The sequence below is a fragment of the Saimiri boliviensis genome, chromosome 1 (assembly GCF_048565385.1).
Source record: "Saimiri boliviensis isolate mSaiBol1 chromosome 1, mSaiBol1.pri, whole genome shotgun sequence".
Classification (NCBI taxonomy): Eukaryota; Metazoa; Chordata; class Mammalia; order Primates; family Cebidae; genus Saimiri; species Saimiri boliviensis.
In genome coordinates this window covers 268,046,167-268,070,442 of record NC_133449.1, presented here as the reverse complement: position 1 = coordinate 268,070,442, position 24,276 = coordinate 268,046,167, and the positions used below count along the sequence as shown (strand labels likewise).

Below are 24,276 nucleotides of genomic sequence, written 5' to 3'. Positions count from 1 at the left end.
GCAATAAATATCAGCTAATGAATAGACAGAAGAATGGATGAATAGATGGATGCATATTGACTTTAGCTGCAGACCCAAGTTTGAGTTCCAGCTCCTCGACTTTCTGGCTGTTACTTTGTCCTTTCTAAGTCTTCGTTTCCTCATTAGTAAGATGAGGTTCATGATGTCTATCTTACATGGTGGTTGTGAAGATTAAAAGAGTCATTGCTGGAGCAAAACACTTTCTTCCTCATACAGTGCCTGGCACCCACTGTCAAATGTGGCCCATTATTACAGCTCAGAGATTGGGAAAAGGGGCAGAGCTAAAAAAAATTACTAGAAAGAAAACATCAAGTCTGCATAAACTGTTTCGCATTTCCTGCTCATGGTTAAACAATTAAAAAAAGGATTTGAGTCATTAAACCTATTAAGAGGTTTCAGATCACTAAAAACAATCTCTTTTTTTATAATTGCCTGGGAGAAATTATGCCTCCATTGAATTCAGCTCCAGATACTGCAGGGTGTTGGTGTTAATAGTTTGGGAGGCTACTGCAATTTTGAAGATTTTTTTTTAATTTCTTTGATTTTTTTAAGGATAAATTTGAAAAAAATAAGCCTACATTTCTATATAGAAACAGAGATAAATATCTTTAAGGAATAAAGCTTTATAAATTTATGAATAATCCTTATAAAACCGAGAGTCTGCCTTGAAAATTAATCACTGGATTCAGCAAATAATGGAGCTGCTCTGTCTTGCCTGCTTTCATGGTTTGCCACAGGCTGTTCCAGGACTCTGCAAGTATTAAGGAGCAAAATGTTTCCACATGAGTAATGCTGATTTCAGACACTCCACCCCAACCACAAAGGGAGTAGATCTGGGGTTGGCATCCCAAATACATTTCTTTATTCTGAGCCTTAAACTGCGCAGTAAAGAAAAGGCATTCTTGGATTCTAAATCAGGAGTCCACTGAACCGTGTCCCATTGGTTCCTGTCTGCTGGTGTGACATGGGGCTCTCATGTTTCGGAGCCATTTGCCTGTCTGCCTGCATGCCTTCCTACAAATCCAGTCAAATGCTCATGCTCCGTAACTGCATCCTTGGATGGCCCCATTCAAGATGGACTTTGTCACATAATTATCCAGTTTTTATACACCTAACCAGCATGTGTATCTCTGGAGAGGACACCTGTGTGATGAGCAATAATAGCACACCAGGATTTTAAGAAAAGCAGAGTCAGGGTCAGCCGTGGTGGCTCACACTTGTAAGTCCTAGCACTTTGGGAGGCCGAGGCAGGCAGATTATGAGGTCAGGTGTTTGAGACCAGCCTGGCTAACCAAGTGAAACCCCATCTCTACTAAAAATACAAAAAAATAGCTGGGCATGGTGACACATGCCTGTAATCCCAGCTACTCAGGAGGCTGAGACAGGAGAATCACTTGAACCGGGAGGCAGAGGTTGCAGTGAGCTGAGATTGTGCCACTGCCCTCTAGCCTTGGTGACAAAGCTAGACTCCATCTCAAAATAAAAAGGAAAGAAAAGAAAAGCAGGACCAGCTGCAACCCATTTAACCCATTTCCCCACCCTGTTATATTTGAGCAAATAATAGCCCAGAAAGGAGACGTAACATGCCCAAAGTAATGCAGCTAGTTAGTGGCAGCTACAGAACCAAGACATAAGTCTGCTGACTGCTAGTCCAGCGATCTTCATGCTTCATGATGGATGAAATATTGTGTACCTAGTTCAGTGAGATGTTGCTCTTCAGTGCTTACGTACTGAAAAGAGATTAATTAATAGTTTTGCTGGCCAGATTATCACTCTAGTTTCTAAGCTAGACTCAAATGTCACCACTGGCTGGGCATGGTGGCTCACGCCTGTAATCCTAGCACTTTGGGAGGCTGAGGCAGGTGGATCACTTGAGGTTCAACACCAGACTGACCAACATGAAGAAACCCCATCTCTATTAAAGATACAAAATTAGTCAGGTGTGGTGGCGCATGCCTGTAATTTCGGGAGGCTGAGATAAGAGAATCGTTTGAACCCGGGAGACAGAGGTTGCAGTGAGCTGAAATCGTGCCATTGCACTCCAACCTGGTGAAACTTCGTCTCAAAAAAAAAAAAAAAAAGGCTTCCCTGACGAGGCAGTGACAAGCAGAGAGAGTAACAGGCCGAATATGGAAAGACCTGGCATTGGGTCTCAGCTGTTATAACTAGCTGTGTGACACTGAGCACTTTGCTTCTGCACACTGCCCAGAAGCAGGGCTTTCAGAGTCCCCCAGAAGTGGGTCCCCAGGCAGGTTTTTCAATAGGATTAAAGAGAGCTGAGCTGTTTTTATCTCTTCTTCCTGGTTTGCTCCTATCCTCTGGGAAAATGGATCTTAGCCCTCTGAAAAGGGCAGACCTCTTGTGTTAATCCTCTACATTGGGAAACTTTAGCTGGGAAAGGAGGATATTTAGGAGAGGTGCGAAAAGTGAGGAAAACACAGTTCTGTACCTCAGTTCTCAGAGATTCAGATGCTCTATCCAGGGGCCAGTAGACTTTTCTGTAAAGGGCTGTGTAATAAATATTTTAGACTCTATGGACCATACAGTCTCTGTCTCAACTATTCAAGCCTGCCACTGTAGCTTGAAAGCTGCCATGAAGAATTCAGAAACGAATGAGCATGGCTGTGTTCCAACAAAACTTTATGAAAACAAATGGCAGCCCACAGACCATAATTTGCAGACCACTAGCCTATTCTAAGCCTGATCACTCCAGGGCCTTCCAGACTGATTTATGAAAGAGATTGTAAAGGGAGTCACTGTGGACCCATAATTAAAGAAAAACTATCAGCACATGGAAAAATAGAATTTTTGAAAGGGCAATAGGTGGTGCTTCTGAACTAGCTACAGGAATCTGTTATTTTTTTTTTTTACCTTACTATTTGACTCCTTTTTGGTTTTTGTCTGTATCTTCTATATCTGTTCAAATTTTTATTATCTCCTCTATCTCTCCCATTCTCCCTTCTTTTCCTTTTAAATGATCATCATCACTACTCTCTGCCATAGGTAGACCAAAAAACATGTGTATCAATTAGGGATTTGAACGTTAGCAACAGAAATCATCACACTATGTCTTAGGCAGAAAAGATTTGCATCAAAAAGGTACAAGGTACTCACAGAATTGACTGGCCACTAGAGGACCAGGCTTGGAAAAATGCAAGAAAAACTGTATAGAGAGTTCCACACAGGAAAATAATCAATTACTTTTCAGCAGGAACAGCTTGGCTATCATGTCACTCTCAGTGGAGTCAGAACTTGCATCCTCCTGGACATCCATAAACAACCATAACTAATTCTTAACTGACCCTTTCTTTGTTCTTTGTCACTTATTCAATATTCCTGGATAGGAGTTATCCAGTTATCTGATTGGCTGATTCAAAACCACATGCCCATGCCATAGCTACCACATGGTAGAGAGAAGGGAAAAACTCCAAACTTAAATTCTACCCCAGATGGCAGAACATTTAATCCCATTACTATCACACAGAAGGAAGGATTCTCACCATATGAAAAAGATACAGATATTACACAACCAGCAGAATGACAACAGTCAGTCAGCACGGATGAGGCATTCAAAGCCAAAGTTGACCTCTGTGTGAAACACCCAAATCATATCTGAGGACTGACATACAAGGGGTTGATTCCAAATTGATCACAATATTATTACTGTGTTCTGCCTGTGGGTTCAGGCATGGGAGGGAGATATAGATTGTCAACCTAATCAAATTTACATTTCCTGGCTGTAGAAGAATTTTCAATTCATAACAGGAAGTGTAAGGCTATAGATTAATCACTGACAGGAATTTATACCCTGATAGGTGCTTGGTGACCCTCATCTGTTTCCCAGTTCCGTAGGGACTTTATCAATAAACAAAACTCCAGGAACAGACTCAATGTCCTGGCAGTTATGCCCATGAAAATCTAATATTTTCTAATATGTAGTGGGAAATCTACATACATCTGTCTTCAGCACTGAAACACACAGCAGCTGGGGGACAGCTGCTCAGCCTCGGGGAAATAGGGTCAATTGTTCTGTGACACTCATCCCTTCAAAATCTGATCCCTCTCTTTAAATGGCTGCCATTCTTGGTATCAAGCTACTTTAAGATGCATCACCTACCGTAGTCATTGTCACTGGAATTTCAGAGACCTCCCTTCACCAATTTAGAAATGGCATCCATTAGTTTTATCCTGAAATACATGATTCTACACTTGCTCCAGAAAAAAATCTCATTAGTTTCACAGAAAAGTTCCTCTGCTTTGATTGAAAATTATGCAAGGTTTTGATGAGTTCCAAGTTATTATTTTATGGTTTCACAATAGACAACACATCAGGGAGGGCGAAGAAGGGGGAGTGAGGGAACACAGAGTCAGTGTGTGCAATCCTGGATGTTCATCATGTACGGCACTTTTCTCTTTTCTCTTACTCATGCTTGTGCATATTTTAGCTCACCTTTTTTATTTTTGACATTATTTTGTCTGTAAGAATTTTACTTCTGAACTTTTACCATGACACATATGTGTGTGTGTGTATATATATACACATATATATATACACACATATACATATATAAAAAATATATATTATATATACATACACATTTATATACACATATGTGTGTGTGTTTGTATGTGTATATATATGTGTATATATATGTATATATATGTGTATATATATATGTGTGTGTATATATATATATATATATAGAGAGAGAGAGAGAGAGAGAGAACCAGCCTGTTGCCTAGGCTGAAGTGCAGTGGTGTGACCACAGCTCCCTGCAGCTTTGACCTCCTGGGCTCAAGTGATTCTCCCACCTCAGCCTCCTGAGTAGTTGAGACTACAGTCACATGCTATCACGCCTGGCTAATTTTTTATCTTGGTAAAGATGAAATCTTTCTATGTTGCCCAGGCTTGTCTCAAACTCCTGGGCTTGAATGATCCTCCCACCTTGGCCTTCCAAAGTGCTGAGATTATAGGCGTGAGCCTCACACCCTGCCATGACATTTACATTCTGATGAACCAGTCCAGGTAGTTGAAACATCTTCATGAATTGAAAATACAGTGGAGACAGAAAAAAAAAAAAAAAAAAAAAAAAAAAACAAGAAAAATGCAATTTTTGCAAGCACAAACAATAACCTACTAATGCTAAGAGCAGAACCATGTGTTTACTGGAATGTGAACAGAGGCCCACTGACCAATGCAAACCTTAGGTTCCCTTAAAAAGTAGAACACTTATTAAGAATGCTCTGGAATCTGTGAGATAATACTTAATCTTCCATTTCAAAAATTTACAACTGTACATCCATCAACGTATTTTCCTCTGGAACGATATTAAACCACCTGCTAACCATTTGATTGACATGGGACCAGCAGTGATCTGAAGACCACACTTTGAAAAGGACTCAGCCTTCATGCCAAGTGTCAAGTGATAAGTAGAAGAGATGGTGTGGGGATGCTTGGAACCCTAGAATCACTGGCTTTTTAGTTGAAAAGAACTATAAAAATAATCTAGAACAATGTTGAAAATTGTGGGTTGTGTAACTCAGAGTCATGTAGGATGAACATGTGAAACTGAGTCAAGTAGAGAAGGGTGACTACAAACTTCTAATAATAAGAGTTTTAAATGTCCCTGTCTTTGTTATTCAATAAATAGATTGTGTGAGACAGACAATGCATTGGGACATTCATCACCCCACATGCCACGAGGACCAAGATGTCTGGCTATCTCTAAGACATTTCTTCCCAAAGAAATTATTTTTCCAGTTTGCTCCCTACAATTCTCATTCCAATAACCAGTTCTCCAAAAAATGGACCTTTCAACAGTTCTAGAATATTTAATGTATTTGTAATTATCTTAGCAAAAATCTTTTATTAGAGGACTCATTTTGATGACTAGGGTAAGTTTCTCTGAATCAAGAAAATCTGGTTTAATGACAGTGAGGAAGGCTGGAAGCCAAGAGCTATGGTCCAAGTTGAACAACTTTCTTCAGGGATAATGAGGTGTCCTATTCTGTGAAGTAAGCCAGGAGGTACAGCAAGTTTCTAGAGCCCACAGTTCCTCCAGAAGAGCCAGGTAAACATATTTCTTCCCATTGTAACCATACCCGTGTTCGTGCCATGTTTACCATGCCATTAACCAGTAAAAGGGACTTTGGTTGTTTTTCTGGGCAAGAGACCTACCTGCCCACCTTGTCTCCTGGCTTCCACTCCAGTCCAGGTCCATCCTCAACAGGAAAGAAGTTTGCCCTGTTCTGTAAGAGGGCACCATCTGCACAAGCACGTGTCTACCACACTTGCAGACACTCTGTTACAGCACAAAGAACAGGAGCAAATGAGTCTTCTGGGATGTTTCTTTTTTTTTTTTTTTTTTAAAGAGAAAGAGGGAGAGAGAATAGGGGCATTGCTCTGTTGCCCGGGCTAGAATGCAGTCTAAACATGGGTATGCCCACAATTATCCCCAACAATGGAGACATGAAAGAAAATGAGAGAAGAGAGTAACAAACAAGGAGCCAACCAACATTTCGTTTAAACTTCCAAGCTGATATGGTGTGGTACTGATAAGAGTGCATATTTTGTGCAAAGTGGAGAGTTCTATAAATGTTAATTACATTTACTTGTTCCAGATCTGAGTTCAAGTCCTGGATATTGTTGTTAATTTTCTGTCTCATTGATCTGTCTAATATTAATGTTGAAGTCTCCCACTATTATTGTGTGGGAGTCTAAGTCTCTTTTTAAGTCTTGTATGTCTGGGTATTCCTGTATTGGGTGCGTATATATTTAGGACCTTTAACTCTTCTTGTTGTTGCATTGATTCTTTTATCATTATATAATGTCCTTCTTTGCTTCTTTTGATCTTTGTTGCTTTAAATACTATTTTATCAGAGGCAAAAATTGTAACTTCTGCTTTTTATTTATTTATTTTTGCTCTCTGGTTAGTTGGTAAGTCTCTCTCCATCCTTTGTTTTGAGTCTTTGTGTATCCTTGAATGTGAGATGGGTCTGGATGCAGCATACAGTTTTAGTTTTTTGTCCAAATTGGCTGTCTGTCTTTGAATTGGGGAATTTAGTCAATTTAAATTTAGAATTAATAATAATATATGTGAGTTTAATACTGCCATTTGCCCATTAGTTGATATAAATTCTTCATTATATTAATGTTCTTTACTTTTTGGTATTTTTTAGAAAGGCTGATACTGTTTGTTCCTTTCTATGTGTAGTGGTTCTTTCAGAAGCTCTTGTAAAGCAGGCCTGGTGGTGATGAATTCTCTGAGTGGTTGCTTATTCACAAAAAACTTTATTTTTCCTTCACTTATGAAGCTTAGTTTGGCTGGATGTGAAATTCTTGGTTGAAAGTTCTTTTCTTTAAGGATGTTGAATATTGATCCCCACTCTCTTCTGGCTTGTAGGGTTTCTGCTGAGAGATCTGCTGTAAGTCTGATAGGCTTCCCTTTGTGGGTAACCTGACCTTTCTCTCTGGCTGCCCTTAGTATTTTCTCCTTCATTTCAACCCTGGTGAATCTGACGATTATGTGCCTTGGAGTTGCTCTTCTTGAGGAATATCTTTGTGGTGTTCTCTGTATTACCTGGAGTTGAATATTATCCTGCCTTACTAAGTTGGGAAAATTTTCCTGAATAATATCCTGAAGCATATTTTCCAGCTTGGATTCATTCTCTTCGTCACATTCAGGTACACCTATCAAGTGTAGATTAGGTCTTTTCACATAGTCCCATATTTCTTGGAGACTTTGCTCATTCCTTTTTATCCTTTTTTCTCTAATCTTGTCTTCAAGTTTTATTTCATTAAGTTGGTCTTCGACCTCTGATATCCTTTCTTCTGCTTGATCAATTCGGCTGTTAAAACTTGTGCATACTTCACGTAGTTCTCGTATTGTGTTTTTCAGCTCCATCAATTCACTTATTTTCCTCTCTAAATTTTGTATTCTTGTTGACATTTCGTCAAACCTTTTTTCAAAGTTCTTAGTTTCTTTAGATTGTGTTAGAACAAGTTCTTTTAATTCACAAAAGTTTCTTATTATCCACGTTTTGAAGCCTGCTTCTGTAATTGGAACACACTTGTTCTCCATCAAGCCTTGTTTCGTTGCTGATGAGGAACTGGGATCCCCTGCTGAGGAAGAGGCGTTCTGATCTTGGGTATTCTCAGCCTTTTTTGACTGTTTTCTTCCCTTCGTTGTAGATTTATCCATCTGTGGTCTTTATAATTACCGTCTTTGTAATCGGGTTTCTGAGTGGACGTCCAACTTATTGATTCTCAGCGCCGAAATCTGAGCAACCCACCGCACCGACTAAATCAGCGGCATTAAGATTGGTGGTGCTATTCTGACTCTGCACCAAGAACCGAAGCTCCGAGGCGCCGGCAAAACCGCCTCGCCGGTCACAAGAGTCGCGCTGATGACCCGTGGGGCTCCTCCGCTGGGAATCTCCTGGTGCGTGAGCAACAAGAATTCATGTGAAGGTGTGGCGTCCTCTCGTTCTTTGCGTTTTCACTGGGAGCTACATTCTCAAGCTGCTAGTGATCAGCCATCTTGGATCTCTCTCTCTGGGATGTTTCAATCAGATTTATTTTCCATCTATTTTATTTCCTCTCTGTGGATATCATTTGAGGCTTCTTTTTTTTTCCGATCCAATTTCCCACCCCACTCCCTTACTCATTTTCTTTGCTCATTTTCTTTGAAGTACTCTGAAGATCATGTGTTCTTGAATTCTGGTTCTGTCACCATCACCTGAAAGTTGCTGATTCAGGGTGAAGACTGGAGGAGCAGAGCAAAGGAGTGGGAGAGAGAGAAACAGAAGAGGAGCAAGGAGCAAGGTGGAGACTTGTTTCATCACTTTTCTGTCATATTTCCTGCCAAAGTCAACATGTTTAAACATACTTTGCTTCCCCGGTTCATTGGGCAGCCACTCAGTATATAGACACCTGGGGGTCCCCAGAGAAATCATTCTTATCAGAGTGTAATAGCCTTCAGCCCAGACAAAAGCCCAAGTCAGACAAAAAATAGGCTGTCAAGAGAGATATGGCTGACTCTTGGGCAGACTGGACCTAGGAGGTGGTGGAAATGTCATCCGGCAGGCAAGCTCTGAGGTTTTTCTCCTTTCTCTAGGACTGGGTCTAGGTCATAGGCTTAGTCGGTGTGTTAGGTTGCACAAAGTAGACTTTCAAAGGCCACTATTGGCCTCACAAATGCCCTGACATTCTATTTGTCATTCTGCATGATGCGCAGCCAACTGCCCTGTCTATTTCAACCAGCAAATCTGAGAGCACATGCTCTACAGCATATGCAGGGTCCTCTCCCACTCTCGTTGAGGTGGATGATGGACACAATTCACTCTCTTTCCTATCTGGTCACAGCCATTTGTTCTAGACATGATAGCATTATCATATTGCATTCCGATGTACATATGCAATTTGCCATTGAACAACACAGGTTTGGACTGTGCAGGTCCATTTATAGGTGGATCTTTTTCAAAGATACAGCTGTCTCTCCATATCCCCAAGTTCCCCACTGGCAACTAAACATGAGTTGAAAATATAGTATTCAAGGGATGCAAAACCCACAAATATGCTGTACCAACTTTTTGTGTATGTGGGCTCTGCAGGGTAGACTGTGGGATTTGAGGATACATGGATTTTGGTATCCTTAGGAGTCCTGGAACCAATCCCGTGAGAATATGGAGGCCTGACTTTATTTGCTACTCTGAGTTTGTAAGTTCTTTTAGGTCAGGAACTTATGCTATGCATTTTGTTTCCCTAGACTCCAGCACTGTGCCCAGCACAAAGCCAGCTTTCAATGAATATACTTTTAATGACTGCAAAAAGTCATTAGTGATTATCTTTAGTAAGACAGCTGCAAAGATGCCCAATGATAGCTCCTCCAAGTCTTCACAATAGAATAAAAGAGTTAGGTGTTGAAAATAGAAGTTGATCAAAACATAGTCCCTCTGCTCCAGGAATTCAAGGTCAAGAGGAGGAGATCAAGACAAGAAACAGAATTACAGCCACATGAAAAGTTATGGCGAAGGTTTGAACGGGTGCAGGAGAGCAAATGCAAAGCTGGAGATGCCAAACAGTTTTCCTCCCCTCTTAACAATTCTATTTGTTTACTACGGCTGCTGCAACAAAGTATGACAGACTGGGAAGCTTAAACAGCAGACATTTATTTTCTCACAGTTCTGGAGGCTGGGAGCCCAAGATCAAGGTGGACAGGGTGTGTGTCTCCTTGGCTTGTAGATGGCCATCATCCTGCTGAGTCTCTACATGGTAGTCCATGTGTTCACACATCTGGTGTCTCTCCTTGTCTCTAAATGTCTTCTTATAAGGATAGCAGTCAGATTGGATTATGGCCCACCCAAACAGCCTCATTTTAACTTAGTTAACTTACCTCTTAGTTCCTTCAGGCTGCTATAACAAACCGCCAAATACTAGATGGCTTAAACAACAAGTATTTATTTTTCACAGTTCTGAAGGCTGGACAGTCCAAAATCAAGGCGCCATCAGATTCAGTGCCTGCTGAAGGCTTGCTTCCTGGTCTATAGACAGCTGTCTTCTCTGTGCCTTCACATGGTGAAAGGGGCCAGGGAATTCTGAGAAGTCTCTTTTATAGGGGCAATAATTCCATTCATGAGGGCTCTACCCTCAAAACCTAATCACCTCCCAAGGGGCCTCTTCCTAACACTATCAGCTTGGAGGTTTAGAGCTCAACTTATGAATTTGGGGGAAATACATTCAGTCCATAACAACTTTTAAAGAACTTATCTCCAAATATAGTCATATGCTGAGGTGCTGAGGGTTAGGGCTTCAACATACAAATTGGATGGAGGGTTGTGACACAGTTCAGTTCATAACAATAGCTACAACCACTGCTCTGGGCTCAGGTCCTGCTGTCTCCCCCAAAGTAGCCATGCCTCTGAGCGGCATTGTTAAATGATGGGAAGTGGACACCTTCCTCAGGACCTGATTGCAGATTTACTCATGCCATTAAATTATAGCCTTCTAAAGACACAATCAGTGCTTAGAATATGACTACAGTGTTATACCAGCTTTCCTCAAGACAACTTTCATGCAAATACTTTCTGATTTCAATAACATTACAGCCTGACTGTAAAGCTGGCCTTGAGCAAAATAATAGACCAAACAAAGTACAGTCATGTGTTGCTTAAAGATAGGAATACACTCTGAGAAATGCTTTGTGAGGTGATTTTGTTGTTATGCAAACACCACAGAGTGCGTTCACACAAACCTAGATAGCATAGCCTACTACACACCTAGGCTGTATACTATAGTGTATTGCTTCTAGGCTGCAAACCTGTAGCAGGTGACTGTAGTGAAGATCATAGGCAGTTTTAACACAATGGTATTTATATATCTGAACATATCTGTACACAGAAAAGGCAGAGTAAAAGTTTGCTATTAAAAAAAAAAAATGGTATGCCTGTGTATTACTCTGTTTTCATGCTTTTGATAAAGACATACCCAAGACTGGGCAATTTACAAAAGAAAGAGGTTTAATTGGACTCACAATTCCACCTGGCTAGGGAGGCCTCACAATCATGGCAGAAGGCAAGGAGGAGCAAGTCATGTCTTATGCGGATGGTAGCAGGCAAACAGGGCTTATGGAAAGAAATTCCCATTTTAAAAACCATCAGAGTGTATGAGACCCATTCCTTATCACAAGAATGTGAGAAAGACACACTCCCATGATTAAATTACCTCCCACTGGGTCCCTTCCACAACATGTGGGGATCCAAAATGAGATTTGGGTGAGAACACAGTCAAGCCTTATCATTCCATGCCAGCCCCTCCCAAATCTCATTTCCTCACATTTCAAAACCAATTATGCCTTGCCAGCAGTCCCTGAAGTCTTAACTCATTTCAGCATCAACTCAAAAGTCCACAATCCAAAGTCTCATTCAAGAAAAGGCAAGTCCCTTCTGCCTATAAGCCTGTGAAATCACAAGCAAGTTAGTTACTTCCTAGATACAATGAGGGTACAAACATTTGGTAAATATAGCCATTTCAAATGGAAGAAATTGGCCAAAACAAAAAGGATACAGGCCCTATGCAAGTCTGAAATCCACTGGGGCAGTCAAATCTTAAAACTCCAAAATAATCTCTTTTAACTCCATGTCTCACATCAAGTCATACTGATGCGAGAGGTGGGTTCCCATGGTAATTGGGCAGCTCCACCCCTGAGGCTTTGCAGGGTATAGCCTCCCTCCTGGCTGTTTTCACGGGCCTGCATTGATTATCTGCGGCTTTTCCAGGTGTACAGTGCAAGCTTTCAGTGGATCTACCATTCTGGGGTCTGGAGGTCAGTGGCCTTCTTCTCACAGTTTCACTAGGCAGTGCCCCAGTAGGGACTCTTCGTGGGTACTCTGACCCCACATTTCCCTTTCACACTGTGCAAGCAGAGGTTCTCCATGAGGACCCCACCCCTGCAGCAAACTTCTGCCTGGATATCTAGTTGTTTTCATACATCTTCTGAAATCTAGACAGAGATTCTCAACTTCAATGCCTGAATTCTGTACATTCGCAGGCTCAACACCACATGGAAGCTGCTGCCAAGGCTTGAGGCTTGCACCCTCTGAAGCCACAGCCTGAGCTCTATGTTGGCCTCTTTCAGCCATGGCTAGAGCAGCGGAGACACAGAGAACCTAGTCCCTAGGCTGCAGATAGCACAGGAAACCTGGGCCCAGCCCATAAAACCAGAGCATAAAAGTTTGGCAAATTTGTAGCCTGACAATGCAATAGAAAAGAAAATCCCATTTTCTGATGAGAAATCCAAGCCAGCTGCAGAAATTGTAATAAGTAGAGAGGAGCTGAATGTTAATCCCACAGACCTTCTCTCCAGGGCATGTCAGAGGTCTTCACAGCAGACCCTCCCATCACTTTTATGCTCTGCTTCCCTTATAAAACTAATTACCTTTAACAGCCCCCAAGTCACCTATTGAATGCTTTGCTGCTTAGAAATTTCTTCCACCAGATACCCTAAATCATCTCTCTCAAGTTCAAAGTTTCACAAGTCTCTAGGACAGGGCAAAATGTCACCAATCTCTTTGCTAATGCATAACAATAGTCACCTTTGCTCCAGTACGCAACAGGCTCTTCATTTCCATCTGAGACCACCTTAGCTTGGACTTTGTTATCTGTATCGCTAACAGCATTTTGGGCAAAGCCATTCAACAAGTCTCTAGGAAGTTCTAAATTTTTCACACTTTCCTGTCTTCTTCTGAGCCCTCCAAACTATTCCAACCCTGGCCTGTTACCCAGTTCCAAAGTTGCTTCCACGTTTTCAGGTGTCTTTTCAGCAGTGCCCCACTCCCAATACCAATTTACTATATAAGTCAATTTTCATGCTGCTGATAAAGACATACCTAAGACTGGGCAATCTACAAAAGAAAAAGGTTTAATTTGACTCAGTTCCACTTGGCTGGGGAGGCCTCACAATCATGGCAGAAGGCAAGGAAGAGCAAAACTTACATGAATGGCAGCAGGGAAAGAGAGGGCTTTTGCAGAGAAAGTCCCATTTTTTAAACCACCAGATCTCATGAGACGCATTCACTATCACAAGAACATGGGAAAGACCCACTCCCATGATTCAATTACCTTTCACCAGGTCCCCTACACAACATGTGGGAATTCAAGATAAGATTTGCATGAGGACACAGCCAAACTATATCAGCTTATATAGGGCACCTACCATGCATGGAACTTGTAGGACTAGAAATTGCTCTGAGTGAGTCAGCAAGTGAGTAGTGAGTGAATGTGAAGGCCTAGAACATTATTGTACCTTACTATAGACTTCCTAAACACTGTACACTTAGGCTATATTAAATGTATTTTTATAATAGTCTTATTTTTTCAACAATTAATTAATCTTAGCTTACTGTAAGTTTTTTACTTTTACAAACTTAATTTTTTAAAGTTTTTGACTCTTGCTATAACAGCGTAAAACATAAACACACTGTACAAGTGAACAAAAATAATTTTTCTTTATATCCTATTTTATAAACTTTTTTCTATTTTGTAAACTTTTTTTATCATTAAAATTTTGTCATTAAGAATGAAGCTGGAGGCATCACATTACTCAACTTCAAATTATACTACAAGGTTACAGTAACCAAAGCAGCATGGTAGTGGTACAAAAACAGGCACATAGACCAATAGAACAGAATAGAGAGCCCAGAAATAATATCACACATCTACAACTATCTGATCTTCAACAAAGCTGAAAAAAACAAGCAATGGGAAAAAGACTCCCCATTAAATAAATGGTGCTGGGCTAACTGGCTACCCATATGCAGAAGACTGAAGCTGAACCTCTTCTTTATGCCATATACAAAATTTAACTCAAGATCAATAAAAGACTTAAATGTAAAACCCAAAACCTTAAAAACCCTGGAAGACAACCTAGGCAATATCATTCTGGACATAGGAACAGGCAAAGATTTCATGACAAAGACACCAAAAGCAATAGCAACAAAAGCAAAAATTGACAAGTGGGCTCCAATTAAACTTAAGAGCTTCTGTACAGCACAAGAAAATATCAATAGAGTAAACAGACAACCTAGAGAATGGGAGAAAATTTTAGCAACCTATGCATCTGACAAAGGTCTAATATCTACCATCTATAAGGAACTTAAACAAATTTACAAGAGAAAAACAAAACTCCATTAAAAAGTGGGCAGAGAATATGAACAGACACTTGTCAAAAAAAAAAAAGGCATGCATGTGGCCAAAAAGCATATGAAAAAAGCTCAGTATCACTGATCATTAGAAAAATGCAAATCAAAACCACAATGAGGTATCACCTTACACCTGTCAGAATGGCTATTCCTAAAAAGTCAAAAAATAACAGGTGCTGGTGAGGTTGTGGGGAAAAGGGAACACACCTATACACTGTTGGTAGAAGTGTAAATTAGTTCAACCATTGTAGAAAGCAGTGTGGCAATTCTTCAAGGAGCTAAAAGCAGCCCTACCATTTGACCCAGCAATCCCATTACTGGGTATATACCCAGAAGAATATAAATTATTCTGCCATAAAGACACATGCACACAAATGTTCACTGCAGCACTGTTCACGATAGCAAAGACATGGAATCAACCTAAATGCCCATCAGTGACAGATTGGATAAAGAAAATGTGGTACATACACACCATGAAATACCATACAACCATAAAAAAGACTAAGATAATGTCTTTTGTGGGAACATAGATGAAACTGGAGATTATTATCCTTAGCAAACGAATGAAGAAGCAGAAAACTAAATACCACACGTTTTTACTTATAAGTGAGAGCTAAATGATAAGAACTTATAAACACAAAGAAAGAAAAAAACAGACACTGGAATCTACTTCGGGGGAGGATGAGAGGAGGGAGAGGAGCAAAAGAGATAACTATTGGGTACTGGGCTTAATACCTGCGTGATGAAATAATACATACAGCAAACCCTGATGACACATTTGCCTATGCAACAAACCTTCACATGTACCTTTAAACCTATAATAAAAGTTAAATAAAATTTTAAAAACAATTTTTAAAGTACTGTCAAAAAATAAAAACTTTTTTGTTAAAACTAGACAAAAGCACACACAGCCTAGCAGGGTCAAAATCATCAATATCACTGTCTTTTACCTCCACATCTTGTCCTCTGGAAGGTCTTTAGGGGCAATAGCACACATGGAGCTGTCATCTCCTGTGGTAACAACGCCTTCTTCTGAAATACCTCCTAAGGAACCTGCTTGAGGCTATTTTACAGTTAATTTTTCTTTTTATAAGTAGAAATACACTCTAAAATAATGATAAAAATACAGTGTAGTAAGTACCTAAACCAGTAACAGATGTGTACTATTGTTATGAAGTATTATGCACTGTACAGAATTGCATGTGTTCTACTTCTACACAACTGGCAGTACAGTAGGTTTGTTTTCACCATCATCACCACAAATATGTGATTAATACATTGTGCTACAATGTTACGATGGCTACATCACTAGGTAATAGAATTTTTCAGCTCCTTTATCATCCTATGAGACCACCATCACATGTGTGGTCTGTCGTTGACCAAAATGAAATTATGCAGCAAATGACTGTACTTCACAGTTAGAGAGGGTTTTGTGGACCTCTCTTTTATTTCAGTTTCCTTCTTACCTCTTCCTCACAAAGGTCTGCTGTTTCCATGCAGCCTTCTTCTTTTACATGAGGGATAGAACCATTATGTTTGCTGATAAGCCAAAGACTGAGGCATTAGCCTTCCCATGACGGTTACATTTTAAGAGAAAAAATGTGTTTCAAATCACCTAATGTGATTATAAGGGTTGGTAAATCTGAAACCCACAGGAAAGGACAGAAGACTGGAAATTTCAGCAAGAGTCAATGTTGCAGTCTTCAGTTCAGAGGCAGTCTGGAGACAGAATTGTTTGCTCTTCAGGAAAACTTAGTCTTTTCTCTTAAGGCTTTCAACTAATTAGATGAGGTTCATCTACATTGCAGTGGGTAAAATAATCTATTCCAAGTCTACTGATTTAAATGTTAATCACATTGAGAATTTAAATATAAGACTTAAAATTGTGAAAAACCTAGGATATACCCTTACTGAATTGGTCTTGGCAAAGAATTTTTGGCTAAGTCCGCAAAAGCAATTGCAACAAAAATAAAAATTGACAAGTAGTACCCAATTAAATTAAAGAGCTTCTGCATTGCAAAAGAAACTATCAATAACCAGACAACCAATAGACTGGGAAAAAATATTCACAAACTGCACCCAACAAAGAACTAATACCCAGAATCTGTAAGAAATTTAAACAAATCAACCAGCAAAAAACAGATAACCCCATTTAAAAATGGGCAAAGGACATGGACAGACACTTCTCAAAAGAAGACATATAAGCAGCCAACAAACATGAAAAAATACTCATTACAAATCATAAGAAAAATGTAAATCAAAACCACAATAACATACCATCTTACACCAGTCAGAATGGCTATTAAAAAGTCAAAAAAACAACAGATGCTGGTGAGACCGCAGAGAAAAAGGAATACTTACACACTGTTGGTGGGAATGCAAATATTTCAGTCACTGTGGAAAGCAGTTTGGAGATTTCTCAGAGAACTTAAAACAGAGCTACCATTTGATCTAGCAATCCCATTACTGAGTATGAAAAACAGCTCATTATACCAAAAAGACACATGGACTTATATGTTCATTGCTGTATTATTCACAATGGCAAAGATCTAGGTGCCCGTCAGTGATGAACTGAACAGAGAAAATGTGATACATATACACCATGGAATACTATGCAGCCATAAAAAAGAATGAAATTATATCCTTTGCAGCAATGTGAATGGAACTGGAGGCCATGGTTCTAAGCAAATTAATGCAAAAACAGAACACCAAATAGTACATGTTCTTAATCCAAAGTAGGAGCTAAACATTGGGCACACATGGACATAAACATGGGAACAATAGACACAACAGACTACTAGATGGGGAGGGAGGGGCCCATGGGTTGAAAAACTACGTGGGTACTATAGGTACTATGCTCACTACCTGGGTGCAATATACTCATATAGCAAACTTGCACATGTATCTCCTGCATTTAAAATAAAAGTTGAAATTTTTAAAAATTAACAATTAAATAAATAAATGTTAATCATAGCTAAAAAATATCTTCAGAGCAACATCAGACTAGTGTTTGTTTAAACATCTGGGCACCACAGCCCAGCCAAGTTGAAACATAAAATTAAACATCACACCTGTTTAAATGCCTCCAAAATCTCCCCTTCTAAGCACATGTTCCATGATCTATTGATCTGCTTGCATTTCAGCCTCAGCATGCAGTGCTTCCACCTCATCTTCTACTCCAGCAAGGTTGACCCAACAGCAACTTTCCTTTATATAGCATCCATTTATTCAACCAATTTAATGAACAAATACTTACTGAACACCTCCAAGGTACCAGGCACTCTCTAGGCACTGGGGACACCAAAGTCAACAAAGGCACACCCTCCTTTTCTCAGAGCACTCACCTCTATCAGTATTACTGCACTCACCACATCCACAGACATGGTTGCATCCACATATTTCCCTTGCCAGGCAAATCCCATGCACCTGTCTGTATCCTCCACTGCACCAATCAGCATGCATGTATATCTACAGTGTACAATTTTTTAAGGTCACGACACTAATCTGCAAAATCTCACTTTCTTAATTCGTTCCAAACCTAAACTAAATTTGTATTTTGAGCTGTCGTTACCCTTGGAACTGGAAACAATGGTGCCAATAGATGACATCTTTGGCTAATTGAGTAATAATTCAATCATTTCAAATATAAAATTATTCAACTTCAGGAGGCTACCTTTTCCCATCCTTTTTCCCAGCATGACAACTAAGTTCCTGGGAGAAAGTTTATACCTGAGGATTATAGCTAAGTTATGCCCTTAGAGTGGGCATAGAAAACTCAGGTGTTCTGTGCCCCCTCTGGGCCTAGGAGGGGCTCAGGGACTCTATTGGGCCTTAGCTGCTTGCACACCTGGAAGCCATGTTTTTTTTTTTTTTCTGCTGCAGATTCTCTTTTAATTTACTGCTTCCCTGTGCTTCACCCTAGGTGTGAAACAGGTTTTCTCTGCTTCCAGAAGAAGCAAGGGAAAGAAGGGTGAATGTGAAAGTTTGAGACTGCATTACAGTTCTAAGGATGTTTTGCAAGGCTGATGGGGGGTCCTCTCATCAAAGTCTCTCATCTCAGAAATGGGCTTGCCCGTTATCCCTTCCACACTCAGCCATAGGCGGGGAGCAGCCTGTGGTCAGGCTAGTCTCCCCAGGAACCCAATGATGGATTTCTGGGCACAGCAGCTGGGGCTGTTGGTCACTTATGAGATAAATAACAAGATCGAAAATATTTTTAAAACATTGCATCATCCAAATTGAAAGGTCAGGATTTTTTGGGAAAGCCATTTATAGCTAAGGCATGGTTAACTAGTTGGAAATAGAGTACATTTGTTTGCTGGAAATTCTTCATTGGTTCATTTGGTTAGAAAGTCATTCCCATTTTTCAGGCTCCATTTGACTTTATAACTGCACTCAAGAAGTTTATATTTTAATGGGGAAACAGATATTCATTATTAGCAAATTTATAGTAACAAATATATGTATATATGTATATATATGCATATATGTATGCATATACGTTTTTAAGATAATTGAGGCAGTGTATTAGTCACTTTCTATACATTCTCTTGTGAATTATTTAATGTAGTGGATTTCTGTCTCTGTAATTAAAAGGTTTGGAAATGATAACAAGTGTTCCTGTAGCTGCAGAAATTATTGAAAATGTACCTAATGCAGAGCTCAGGTATTGGCTTTCCCGTGATGCCCTTCTGAAAGGTGCTGGTACATAGCTGAGTCATGACATGTCATGTACATGACAGCTCAGTAAAGGTGAAAATCAGCATGGAATAAGAAAGGGCAAAGGGTAAGCTACATCTATGAAAGGGAGTGTCCATCTGTACCCATGTCACCTGTGAGAAGAGGGAATTTTGCTGTGCAGAGATCTAATGGTTATTTGCAAATTTGCAAATTTTTAAAGGGACTCTTTTTGACATTTGAATGTCAGAATCACCACCCTAAAAGGTAGTGTTGGTGTTGGTTGAACCTTTGGCTTACATGAGGCTTGTTGAATAAAGGGTCAAACTCTGAAAAAATATTTGAAGAGGACTCACTTGCCACTGACGACCTGCCTTTCCATGTACACGCCCTGCCGCCGCCCCGCAGAAATGCTTCAGTTATCCACAGCGTTTTGCCAGATGAGAAAAGGTCTGGCTCCAGGGTCCTGGCTCCTCATCTCACTCAGGCTTATGCCAAAGATGTAAAATTTAGTGTAGATGCCCAAGCCTTAATGCTTCGAGGTATAGATCTTTTAGCCGATGCCATAGCTGTTACAATGAGGCCAATAACAGTGATTATTGAGCAAAGCTGGGTAAGTCCCAAAGTAACAAAAGATGGTGTGACTGTTGCAAAGCCAATTGACTTAAAGGATAAATATAAAAAGACTGGAGCTAAACTTGTTCAAGATGTTGCCAGTAACACAAATGAAGAGGCTGGGGATGGCACTACCATGACTACTGTACTGGCACACTCTATTGCCAAGGAAGGCTTCAAGAAGATTAGCAAAGGTGCTAATCAAGCGGAAATCAGGAGAGGTGTGATGTTAGCTGTTGATGCTATAATTGCTGAACTTAAAAGCAGTCTAAACCTGTGGCAACCCCTGAAGAAATTGCATAGGTTGCTACAATTTCTGCAAATGGAGACAAACAAATTGCAAATATCATCTCCGATGCAATGGAAAAGGTTATAAGAAAGGGTATCATCACAGTAAAGGATGGAAAAACACTGAATGATGAATTAGAAATTATTGAAAGCATGAAGTTTGATTGAGGCTATATTTCTCCATACTTTATTAATATGTCAAAAGGTCAGAAACATGAATTCCAGGATGCCTATGTTCTGTTGAGTGAAAAGAACATTTCTAGTGTCCAGTCCATTGTACCTGCTCTTGAAATTGCCAATGCTTACCGTAAGTCTTTGGTCATAATTGCTGAAGGCATTGATGGAGAAGCTCTAAGTACTCTTGTCTTGAATAGGTTCAAGGCTGGTCTTCAGGTTGTGGCAGTCAAGGCTCCAGGGTTTGGTGCCAATAGAAAGAATCAGCCTAAAGATATGGCTATTGCTACTGGTGATGCAGTGTTTGGTGAAGAGGGGTTGACCCTAAATCTTGAAGATGCTCAGCCTCATGACTTAGGAAAAGTTGGAGAGGTCACTGTGACCAAAGATGATCCCAAGCTTTTAAAAATTGATAAACGTATTCAAGAAATCATTGAGCAGCTAGATGTTACAACTAGTGAATATGAAAAAGAGAAACTGAGTAAATGGCTGGCAAAACTTTCAGATGTAGTAGCTGTACTGAAGGTTGGTGGGACAAGTGATGTTGAAGTAAATCAAAAGAAAGACAGAGTTATGGATGCCCTTAATGCTATAAGAGCTGCCATTGAATAAGGCATTATTTTGGGAAGGGGTCATGCCCTGCTCAGTGCATTTCAGCCTTGGACTCACTGACTCCAGCTAATGAAGATCAAAAAATTGGTATAGAAATTATTAAAAGAACACTCAAAATTCCAGCAATGACCATTGCTAAGAATGCATGTGTTGAAGGATCTTTGATAGTTGAGAAAATTACGCAAAGTTCCTCGGAAGTTGGTTATGATGCTATGGCTCAAGATATTGTGAATATGGTGGAAAAAGGAATTATTGACCCAACAAAGGTTGTGAGAACTGCTTTATTGGATGCTGCTGGTATGGGCTCTCTGTTAACTACAGCAGCAGTTGTAGTCACAGAAATTCCTAAAGAAGAGAAGGACCCTGGAATGGATGCAATGGGTGGAATGGGAGGTGGTTTAGGAGGTGGCATGTTCTAACTCCCAGAACAGTGCTTTACCTTTATTAATGAACTGTGACAGGAAGTCCAAGGCAGTGTTCCTCACCAATAACTTGAGCGAAGTCAGTTGGAGAAAATGAAGAAAAGGCTGGCTGATGTTTAAGACATCATTATAACCATCAGTTTCTGGTTTCAGCTGACAAAATACATAACAGTTTATTGCTGCCATTGTCCATGCCTACAGATAATTTATTTTGTATTTTTGAAGAAAAAGACATTTGTACATTTCTGATACTGGGTACAACAGCCATGTACTGATGTACTGCTTTCAACTCAAATCACTGAAGCATTTTTACCGCTATTCTGTTAAAATCAGTATTTTAGTGCTTGCCACCACCAGATGAGAAGTAGAGAGTAGAGTAATTGTGTACGAAGTAGAGAAATATCCAATTATGTGACAACATTTGTGTAATAAAAATGTGTTTAAAGTTAAAATACATATATATTTGAAGAGATTTATTCTGAGCCAAATGTGAGTGACCAGTGGCCTGTGACACATCCTCCGGAAATCTTGAGAACATTTGCCCAAGGTAGTCAGGGCACAACCTCATTTTATATGTCTTAGGGACACATGAAATCTCAATTAAATACATGTAAGATTTACGTTGATTTGATCTGGAAGGGTGGGGTAACTTGAAGTGGAATGGGGGGACTTCCAGGTCATTCCAGGTAGATATAAAACTTTTCTGATCGATAATTGGTTGAAAGAGTTATTATCAATAGAAAGTAATGTCTGGATTATGAAGAGTTGTGGAGACCAAGGTTTTATCATGCAGATGAAGCCACCAAGTAGCAAGCTTCAGAAAGAACAGATTGTAAGTGTTTCTTAACAGACTTAAGATTTGTGTTGAGGTTAATGCTGGTCAGCTTTTCCTGGATTCCAAAAGGGAAGAGGGTAGAATGTGGCGTTCCAACCCCTACTCCTATCATGGCCTAAACAAGTTTTTCAGGTTAACTTTGGAATGCCCTTGGCTGAAAGGAAGGGCCCATTCAGAGTGTTGGGGGGCCTTAGAATTTTTTCTGGTTTACAGGCTGGAAGCCTGGGGTTGGTCTGACCATACCACTGTGGAAACAAGTAGTAGCTGATGGGTTGGCTTGAATATTTCTCTGACAGTGTTTTGGCAAAATGGGTCTGCACGAATTGTACAAACTCAATATCTCTCTGTCCCTACCTATTAAGGTAATAATGAACATTCCCCAAGTCACTATGAACCAATTTTTTTCTAAATTTTCCCTAAGCACATCCTGTGGTCAGGACTAACATTTGAATAATAGCTTTTTTATTTGTCTTATTCCTTTTCCTGAGTTTCATGGGTAGAGTTCTGCCTTCTTCATCTCTCAGCACCTAGCTCAGTGACTCCACAGATTATTGGTCCATTGTCCATCACCGCCCACGACGATCAGAGAAAACCAGAAACATGAACTCCCCACAACTTTGTCAAAGAGGTGCTCTTATCTAAGCCCCCTTTGTCCCAAGCCTTGGAGGCAGTCATTGAGTTTGTGAAGGATGGGTCTATACAAACGGGCCTTCTGGCACTCTAATTACAGCCATAAAGTCAGTTCCCAAATAGGATTCACAGCTGCTCTCTGACTTGACCACAGGCCACATGGCAACTGGCTAGCTCCCTAGTGCAGCCAAGCCACTCTCAGAAGCTCATCAGTGAATCTTATTCCCCTGGCATTGCAGGAACATCTGCAAGATTCATTTTACCCTGCAGTGTAAGGAAAAGAAAAAATGCCACATACTGGCTTGCTTGTTAGAAATAAAAGACTTTCCATTGAGCTGAGCCATTTGCTTCTGAATAGCAATGTAAATGAAGTCATTCTGCAGCTGGATCTCCTGCAGCCTACGAAGCCCAGGATGGAGACAGGGCTGTCTGGGACATGTGTCATCTTGGCAGGTGGGAGAATGTAAGAGCAAGCATGCTGAGCAATTGTTGTCTGTTCAAAACCCCTAAACATGAGAAGGTGGGAGAAAGATGGATTATGAAGAAGTTCTAGACTGAAAACATCGCACAACTCTGAAATAGGTACTTAATAGCAAGTATGAAAGGAAAATAAAAACTTGGGATTCCAATTCACTCTACCAAAAGAAAAAAATTAAGCTGAAAGCTGACTCGTGCAAGAAGCTACCTTTCCTTTTGTTCCTATGCAGACAGCTATAAATAAAAGGTTAACTATCTCCACAGGCAGCCACTGTATATTCACCTTACCTTATGTAAAGTGCCAATTTACTGAGCTCCAGACAAATATATAATTGACGATTCCCCTACCCCATCCTTTCTCTTGCAACATGTGGGTTCAGTAATGTGACCACACCCTCCCTGTTTCCCTTCCAGCCGGCTTTTCCCCATTGGATACTGAAGCCCTCAAAATCCTATTTGGAGAAAGGCACAGACCCGTCTCCCAGGTGCACGTCCTTAACCTTGGCAAAATAAATTTCTACATTGATTGAGACCTGTCTCAGACGCTTTTTGGTTTACAAATTGGCCACCAATGGAAGGGATTCTGAGTGGAGGTGGTCCTGATCTTTGACGAATCTCCTCCTGGCGCTTGGTGTCAGCTTCAGCTCTTTATTGCTCAAACCAATAGGATAGTTTGCCGAGGCCCTCCAGGGACTCCCACTCTAGAAAATCTCTAATCTCTCAAAATTTGGTTGAGATCTAAGGTTTACTTTGCTGTACAACTTCTTTTCTGGAGTTTTACTCACTTCCAACAAGGAAGGCCAGATTTCCTGCTTCCTTTATGATGGA

General features: G+C 40.2%; 1 protein-coding gene and 1 pseudogene across 1 annotated transcript in view; one reads left to right on the top strand and one right to left on the bottom strand.

The window, feature by feature from the left end:
* The window catches only part of C1QTNF3 (C1q and TNF related 3), an 87,645-nt gene that overhangs the window by 36,099 nt on the left and 27,270 nt on the right, over positions 1-24,276 (bottom strand). The gene's annotated exons all lie outside the window — the stretch shown is intronic.
* Positions 19,806-21,503, top strand: LOC101050684 (60 kDa heat shock protein, mitochondrial pseudogene; annotated as a pseudogene).